Here is a 9048-nt window from a genome sequence, read left to right on the forward strand (position 1 = left end):
CATCAGCATCCACACCATCCTTGACAATCCCCTTTAACATTGAGTGTCAGCATCCACACATTTCCAGGGTCCCTGGAGAAGCCACACGTGTGGTTTGGATGCTGTGATGTTAGAATGCAGGTGTGTCTGAAAGCCACCTTACTGTTTATAAAGAACTTTTATTTTCAGCATCTTATTTTTGGTCCAGACTTTAGAAATGAGGAAACTTGTCCTCAGATACAAGAGATTTGTCCAAAGTGACCCAGTTGCTCCTCTAGCTTTGGGCACTGCATCTGGCACATGCTCTGTCCTCAGTGAAATGAGGAGCATTTGAGATGACATGATTTTCCCAACTCCCATCCCAGTGTCAGTGTCACAGTCCCATGACAGGCATGACCCAAGATGGCTGGTTTTCTTCCTGAGGCACTCTACAGGGGATCATTGGGAAGAGCCCTGATCATTCATGCCAGAGCTCTGCCCTTATATCCCAGTCTCCCTGGCTCAGTAGACCTCATCATCTCAACATTCGCCATCAGAAATGCATATGATAACAATAATACCCAGCAATTTTTGAGGGCACTCTGTATGCCAGTGGATGTCTATGTGTTTAGGCCTCACTCAGCCCCGTTAGTATTATTGCTGTGTCATTTTATAGAGATGGAAATTGAAACTTCAAGAGGTTATAGAACTAGTGCAAACCAGACCAAGGAAATGGTCCAGCCAGGCGGAGATACAGATCTATAGGGATCCACTGGGATTTTCGGGCCCCACTTGGGATTTCCAAACACATTCTTGTTTTATAATCTGCAGACACAGAAGTCCTCATTTGACAGAGGCCACATTCCTTTACATTGTAGGAAATGCAATGACAGTGAATCACCATTGGGGGGGAGCTCTGATCTCCCCTTTGTGGCCACCCCTGCTCTGAGGATGTGCTGCCCACTTGTGATGGAGACAGCCTTGAAATTCTCTGTGTCTACGGGAAGGAAGGAGAGGGATTTTGTTTTTCACTTTTGCTGCCATAACTAATTTTATTTAGGAGAGCATTGTGTCTTTGGAGAGAGAATTGTAAACAGCAGGAGAATAAGAGGACTTCAGAATGAGCTTGTGTGTGCTCCAGACTTCCGCCAGCTCATGACAGCTTCCTGACCCCAGCAGACTGGCAGCCCCTGGGCTCATGGGACAGATGTTGGCTAGGAGCCAGTGTCTGAGCAGAATGGCCTGGGCTGGACAGTGATTCTCCCCAGCCAGTGTGGCAATGAGCCCGTTCCTGAGAAGGCGCCTTGGCTTGGAAAAACACACTGTGGGTTAGACATTGGCATTGGGAGCAGGGATCTGAGGCCAGAGACATGGCCAGGCATCCTCTGGGAGGCCCGGCTTTGCTGCTGGGCTAGTGCATGTTCTCAGGAGAACTGGGCCCAACTTAGGAAATGTCCTATCACTCAAGAGGAAATCTGATGCCTAAGAACTGATATAATTGGGAGACTGATAAAAATTAGACTGAGAAGTGGAAGGCCTAAATGAGGAGCCATAATGTTTACTTTTCCTTCAAAATACCTTCCCTCTTGCTTATCTCTGATTGTGAATACAACATATTCATCCAAGAAAACTTGGAGCAGTAAATAGAAATCTCTCATAATCATTTCACTCAGAGATTTCACTTCTATTTTTTTAACTCCTACTTTTTTAAAGACTATATCCTACTAATCATTTTATCAGGAACACGAAATCAGATTAATTAAGACCTCTGATTCAAGACACACTTTTATGATCAATGGCTTTCTTTTTTTGTTTGTTATTTTTAATAATGAGCATTCCCCATCCAAAATGAAAACTAGGTTCTTTCTAATGATCTATAAAACTTTTGGGCTCAATTTTTTCCCTACACATACACATCTCTCTGTCTACATGGCCTTTTTAAACTTTTTTTTTTTTTTTTTTTTTTGCTTACTCAAGTACAAGCTGTACACACACCTTTGTGTGCCTCTCAGGGGGTTTTTGGTGGTGAAATTTCATCACTCAGGTAGTTTTCCACCGTACTGCCCTTTGGATCTCAAAATGGAGTGCCCATTTATCTCTTTCTGTGCAAGGGCAGGCAGGGTTGGGAGAGCCACCGGAATACATCCCCTCATTTATCTCTGGGGCTGTAGCAAAACCACCTCCCCCAAGCTCAGGCAGGTGTCGGGTCAGCTTGTCCTTGAGGATCTTCCATAAAGGAGAGGTTTCAGTGTCTACCGTGGCCTCCATAAACTGCTGTGGTCAGACATGCGTCTTTCCATCTGAACCACCACTGCCCGATTTATGAAATTCACATGGCTTTAAAATTACTTGGTAGAAATTTAAAAAGCTGTTATTCACCATCATGTGCTTCTCAACCTTCTCCAGAATGTACTTTCCTTTCTGTCTTGTTTCTTGTCATTGATTTCATACTTTGGCTATTCTTCCCTCTATTATTTCTCTTTAAGTTTTAGATCAGGACTTTGGGCATGTTCACACCCCAGACCTCACTAGGGAGGCAACTCAGCATCCCCTATGAGCCAATAGAGCTGGTTCACAGCTGTGGGAGAATTTCTCCCTTCGTCCCCACTCCCCATCCTCTTGTTTCCTCTGTTACAGATTTTCCCATCTCTTCCTTCCTCACGTCCCTATGCCTCTCCTTCCAACCAGGGTTTGCGGTAGACAAGTGTCCAATATTGGATGAGTCACATGCTGTATCCTGTGAAAGTCTTGTCTTATGGATGCCAGAAGCTACTGGTGAGTGCAAGAACAACTTTGATGCTCATTTGAGATTGATAGGTATCAGGCAAATAGTAAAAGTTTCATGACTTTGCTGCAAATAAATGATTTTAAAAATCAACAAATGCAAAAACAGAGATTTAAAAAACCCAACATACAAATACCCAAGACAAAATCCTTTCCTATTATGGTTAGTATTTCCGGCAAACTCAACTTGGGCTTTTGACTTTCCAGATGCTCTTGCATAGGGCTCAGTTTTGTTCCTCTTTAATTATGTGCTTTCCTAGTGCCCATCTTTGCACATGTACTAGCCTCATCTGAAACCGGTCCAGATCACCCCTGTACAGGCATGTTAAGGTCAGGCCAGGCCAAGCCTGGACACAGACAAAGGAAGTGAGTGGGAGACCCTGAGGGGAATTTTGTTGGATCTGTGAGCTTGTTGCATCATCCAGGCCCTCTGATATATCCAGAGGAGACAGACCTGAGTTCTGGCCCAGACCTGCCACTTATTAGCTGTGAAAACTTGGGACAGTCAGCCAACCCATCCAAGGCTTTGTTTCACACAGATCAAGTGGATAATGGTTCCCACATTGTCACACTGTCGTGATGGATGAAACATGTATGTCACATGTCACCAGGGTAACTGGCAAAAAGAAATATTTGCTAACCGTTGACCACTGTTCTTATTATCAACAATGATAACAACACTAGAGGAAAGGCTCCACTCACCCCAGCCCCCTAGCCCGGGGCTCACAGGCACCATGTAGCTTGCACAGGCCACCCACCCCATCTGGATGCCAGTCTCCTGGTCTCTTACTCCTGCCCCTGTTCCTGGCCTGCTTTCTCCTTGCCTGAACCTTTGCCTATGAGCTCTCCCACTGCTTGTGCCTTCCCCTCCAAGTTGGCCTCCTAGATGCCTACCCAGAGCTGGCACTTTTCAGCCATTTCCTGACACCTCTATGCAGCTTCATTTCTGGTGACTTATTCTGCTCTGTGCTCCCAGACCCCCAGGGGCATGTCCTAGTCCTTGTACAGATCATGGGTCTAGACAGCAAGGGGATTGAAGACAGGAATTAGGGTGTCCTCATCCCATTCTCCAGTCCCTGGCAGGGATCTGGCTGGAAGGCACGATGCACTGGATGAAAGCAAGGAGAGGAGGTGGATGGGTAGTTCTTTCTTTGTTGAATCCAACTTTAATAAAATGTTCCTTTCTAGTTGCAAGACCAGAGCAACTCATGTCAAACATCTTTTGCATTTTAAAATCTTTGTTTCTCTTAATGATCCCTCAAATCAAGCCAAAAATATGTCTACCTTTTGATAGTTTCATTAATTTCCTTTCAAATCATTTCATTTGGATTCTATGCAATTCAGGTGAACAAATATTTCCACAATACTCATTATATGTTGGGTATTACTATGCACACGTGACTGAGAGGGGATGGTCAGAGTTTCTGCCTGGACAGAATTCACATCCTAAAAGGGAGCGAGATGGTGAGCACAGATCCGTAGCACACAGGGTAATTTAATTTTAATAAGAGCTACCCCAACCACCATTCACCACCACAAAAGAGTCAGAGTAGAATAGCAGGCTGTGAGGGGTGGTGATGTGTGTATGGAGAAGTCCTGAATGGTGAGGGCAGCTGCCCCCTGGGGATCTGGGTAAGAGCATTCTAGAGGAGTGGCAAGCGTGAGGCTGTGGGATCGCAGAGTGTCAGTGTGTTTCAGGGACAGAAAGGAGGCCAGTGGGCCAGAGCACTGAGGAAAGGGGCCAGGGTGAAGAGGTAAACCAGCATCGCGATTGCGAGGACAGCCGCATTTTCCACTGCCCAGTTGGAGGACCCCCTTTGGACTTAGAATGTGGGTGCTGACAGCTACGCTGAATCCCAAAGCCATGAGCATCCATGGCAAAGAGCCATTTCTGGGTGGCATCTCTGTAAACAACACAAAAAAATGAAAAGAATGCCATCGTCCAAATCAGTGAAAATGGATAACAAGTTGAAAGAATTTAAAAGCAAACACTTTGGGGTAGCACTTTTCCTTCAGTAGCCTACTATCATGATGTCTGCACAGCTGCAAAAGGACATTAAAGCTCTGGGAGGGAGCATTGATAGAACTCCTCAAATAAAATGAAAGGAAGCAAAATTGGCACCAACCGTGGGTCTGTTTTTCTGTCGTAGCAGGTTCAGAATGGGCACGTGCGGCTGACAGCGCTGCGCCTCATCCCAGACGTGCTGGATGCTGGACACTCATCTCAGGAAGGCTCCAGACCCCATGTGTACAAACAGAGGAAAGGTTTTAGTTGAGAAGCTACGAGGGACCATGAATGAGATGCTACCTGAACAACAGCAGCAGCAACAGCAAAGACTTGTATTTCATGGAGAAGTCAGACACTTCTAGAAGAGCTGCGGGGAACAAAGACCATGCAGGGAAAACAAGTCCTAAACTTAGAAAGTTCTTTTGTGAAGGGAGAAGACATGGGCGGAAGGCAGAGGCACTGCACTGTCAGCTAAGCAACTGCTTTTTGTAAATCACTCTCTTCTGGAGCTCTGCATTTTTTTTAAATGTAGATAAGCAGCCTAGCATCCAAAGCAAACTCAGCTTAAGCTGAGAATCCAAACAAACCATAAAGATGCTGGTACCCCAGTTCAAATCCAAGTGAAAGCAAAGAACAAAAGGAAGCAATGTTGCTTGTGAGAACATGTTGATTTTAAGCTAGCTTTTTTTTTCTATTTCTTTTTTTAAGATTTTATTTATTTATTCATGAGACAGACACACACACACACACACAGAGAGAGAGAGAGAGAGAGAGAGAGAGAGGCAGAGACATAGGCAGAGGGAGAAGCAGGCTCCATGCACCGGGAGCCCGATGTGGGATTCGATCCCGGGTCTCCAGGATCGCGCCCTGGGCCAAAGGCAGGCGCTAAACCGCTGCGCCACCCAGGATCCCGGGATCCCCGATTTTAAGCTGGCTTTCTAAATTGCCTACACTGACACTTTGGATGGAGTGGCCTGTCGTAGTCAAGGTATTTATTCTTTAGTGTGTGTGGAATAAGGAGGAAATGCACCTAAAAAATGAATTTAAAATGAAGCTTTAGATATCTTCCACACATGATCAAATTATAAAAAATTGAACCAAAAGACCAGCTACAGTTATGACATATTTTTCGGGATGAATTCTAGAAAATTAATGTGGTGTGGGTGAGAGAGCAAGTCTTTGGGTATTAAAAAACCCAGGAACTGAGCAAAAGCACATGTTTATTCCAGAATCGCCCAATACCCTCCAAGTAACAAGTGCTGAATGTTGAATTCAGCTTTAAAAAATGGCAAGGAGAGCAGTACACAGCCCTCTGCACATGCTGAAATACAGGCACATTCTTAATGCTTTTAAATGTGAAATAATTACAAACAAAATGACTTAGAGAAACTATAAGCATCAATGCAAGTTTCTGACTTCAGTTGGGAAAACAGTGCATCTCACCTCAAACAAAAGGCAGACACTGTGCTTTATCCCAAAAAGGAACGGAAGAAAAATGACCTTTATTCCACACTTCCGTGTGGTTCTGATCTAATAGCATGACAGATTGTGGAAGACCACCTAAAACTTTGAGCAAAGACCCTTCCCCATATTCTTCTTAAGAAGCCCAGTGAATATGCACTAGGAACGTGGGTGGTTTACTTTCCATGAGATGCATTGGGATGGGAAGAAATAAAAGAAGAAAATCTGAAGCCCAATGTGAAATCAGACACAAATAAGAGACCTTCTTATCACAGATGAAGGAAAGAGATTAGTAGCTCACCAGTGCATTCCTTGATAGAATGATTTCAATGCAGATAGGAGAAACCAGAATTTTAGGATTTCACAAGCTCTGCTGAAAATAGTTCTACATATGATGTTTTAGATATAAGAAAATTAGAATAGTCTGTTGGCAATATTTTTTTCCTCTTCAGCTTCAGTGTTTGCTGGATGTTAGTTCCAGTCAAAATGAAGTAGTTCCATTCCTCCCAGGTTTCTTCTCTTGCAAACAGAAATATCCTTGGACATAACACAGCAAACAGGAAGTCTCTGAAAGGGGGCAAGAAGGTGGACTGCCCAGAGATGTCAAGACTTGAGGAATGACATGGTGGGGAGTTCAGTTTGTTTATTTTCCTTCTAAATGGGACAAAGTGCTGGAGAAGTTTGTAACTCAGAACCACCAACAGATACAAGCAAGAAAAAAAATAAAAAGCTCCACAAAAAGCCTGCTTCCCCCAGCCAAAAGACTGGGAAGTGAGCAGCACTTCCTAGCAGCACAGAAAATCTTTGCATAGTACCCCACCCAACACCAAACACCTACAGGAAACCTGTCTGCTGTTCCAGGATGAGAGTAGTACTGATCTATAAGTTCCGTGTCCTGTAGGTGGAATCATCACTAGATTCTGATCCCTCTGCTGGGGGGTTGCTCTCCCATCTCCCCACCTGGCAGAAACAGACAGTGCTCTGATTCCCCCACTGCGAAACCGAGTGGGGAACAGATCTTCTACACTTCCACCCAGCAGAAGCAAGTTGTAATGGTTCTTCTTCAATATAATTTTGAAAACTCCTGAGAAGTCTTACCCAGTGTCCTGTTCTTCTTCCTTCTTGAAGTGCTAGACTCCTTCTGTTAACATTTTCTTTCTGTTTAGAGATTCCTTCAGTCATTATTGAAAATTATGCCCCTGAGGACAGATTTTCTCGTGAAGTGTCCTTTCATCTGAGAAGGTCTTGGTTTCCCCTTCATTCCTCTAAGATATTTTTGCTGGGCATATAATTTGGGATTGCCAATTTTAAAGGTTTTGTTTTTGTTTTTGTTTATCAAACTTGAATAATGTGGTGCCACTTCTTTCTAGCTTCCATGATTTCAGAGGAGAAATCACTACTATTCACATTGTTGCTCCCCTGTAGATAATGTCTCATTTTCTTTCTAGCCTCTTTCAAAATTGTTTGTCTTGGGTAATCTGAAGTTTAATTATGATACATATTGACAGATAAGGTCCTCCAGCCAACCAGCCCTCCTTACCATGGGGGTCAGGCAAGTGCCCACTTACGCCTGAATAGCAGGCTTCAGACCCTTGCCAGCCTATGGGATTATTAAAACATGTTAATCACATCATCCCACAGGATACAGTGGTCACCTCATACTCTTGTTACTACAAAGCCTGCCTCCCATGGCCCCTGCTGGTTCACTGTACTCCAGACTATACACTGGAGTCCAGGTGGCCCTGAGTCCTCCTTCCTGGGATGTGAGTGCAAGTTGTTGACAAACTGCTGTTAATTTTATCTGACTTGTGTTGGGTGCTAGGTGTTCCACCATTCCTATAACAGTAGGATGGGGATCTCTCACCATTGGAGTGAAAAGGAGGTGTTCAGCATGGATGGAAATGGAGAGTCTTATGCTGAGTGAAATAAGTCAATCAGAGAAAGACAATTATCATATGGTTTCACTCATATAAGAAATAGTGAAAGGGACTATAAGGGAAAGGAGGGAAAGTGAGTGGGGAAAAATTAGAGAGAAAGACAAGCCATGAGAGACTTCTAACTCTAGGAAACAAAAAAGGGTTGCAGAAGGGGAGATAAGTGGAGGGGATTGGGTAACTGAGTGACAAGCGTTAAGGAAGGAACATGATGTGATGAGCACACTGGGTATTATATGTTGGAAAATTAGGGGAAAAAGTGTTCAAAGCAAGTGTAAATGATCTAAATTCAACAATTAAAAGCCAGAAATTGACAGGATAAAGAGCGATGACAATAACAACATCAAAACTCCCCATGCAGGCGCAGCGGTTTGGCGCCTGCCTTTGGCCCAGGGCGCGATCCTGGAGACCCGGGATCGAATCCCACGTCAGGCTCCCGGTGCATGGAGCCTGCTTCTCCCTCTGCCTGTGTCTCTGCCTCTCTCTCTCTCTCTCTCTGTGACTATCATAAATAAATAAAAAAATTTTGAAAAAAAAAAAAACTCCCCATGCAACAACTTGTCTTATATGTTAATTTATAAGATAAATTTAAAATTTAACCATATAGGTGGATTGAAAGTAAAAGAATGGAAAAAATATACCATGGAAACATTAAGTAAAAAAAGGTGAGTGTGTTAATATCAGATTAAGTAAACTTTATCAGAACAAAAGAATACTGAGGACAAAGAGGGACATTGCTTAGTAAGAAGAGAGTCAGTACACCAAGAACATAGCAATTTTAAACATAAATGCAGGGCAGCCAGGATGGCTCAGCAGTTTAGTGCCACCTTTAGCCCAGGGTGTGATCCTGAAGACCTGGGATCAAGTCCCATGTCAGGCTCCCTGCATGGACCCTGCTTTTCC

The 9048-nt window shown here is 43.9% G+C and overlaps 1 long non-coding RNA gene across 1 annotated transcript; it reads left to right on the forward strand.

The window, feature by feature from the left end:
* Positions 1-2646: 2646 nt before the first annotated feature.
* LOC140599844 (uncharacterized) lies at positions 2647-6940 on the forward strand. Its single transcript, XR_012002827.1, has 2 exons — positions 2647-2733; positions 4896-6940. It is a non-coding gene; the product is annotated as an uncharacterized lncRNA (long non-coding RNA).
* Positions 6941-9048: the final 2108 nt, after the last annotated feature.

Source organism: Vulpes vulpes, chromosome 8, assembly GCF_048418805.1.
Source record: "Vulpes vulpes isolate BD-2025 chromosome 8, VulVul3, whole genome shotgun sequence".
Classification (NCBI taxonomy): Eukaryota; Metazoa; Chordata; class Mammalia; order Carnivora; family Canidae; genus Vulpes; species Vulpes vulpes.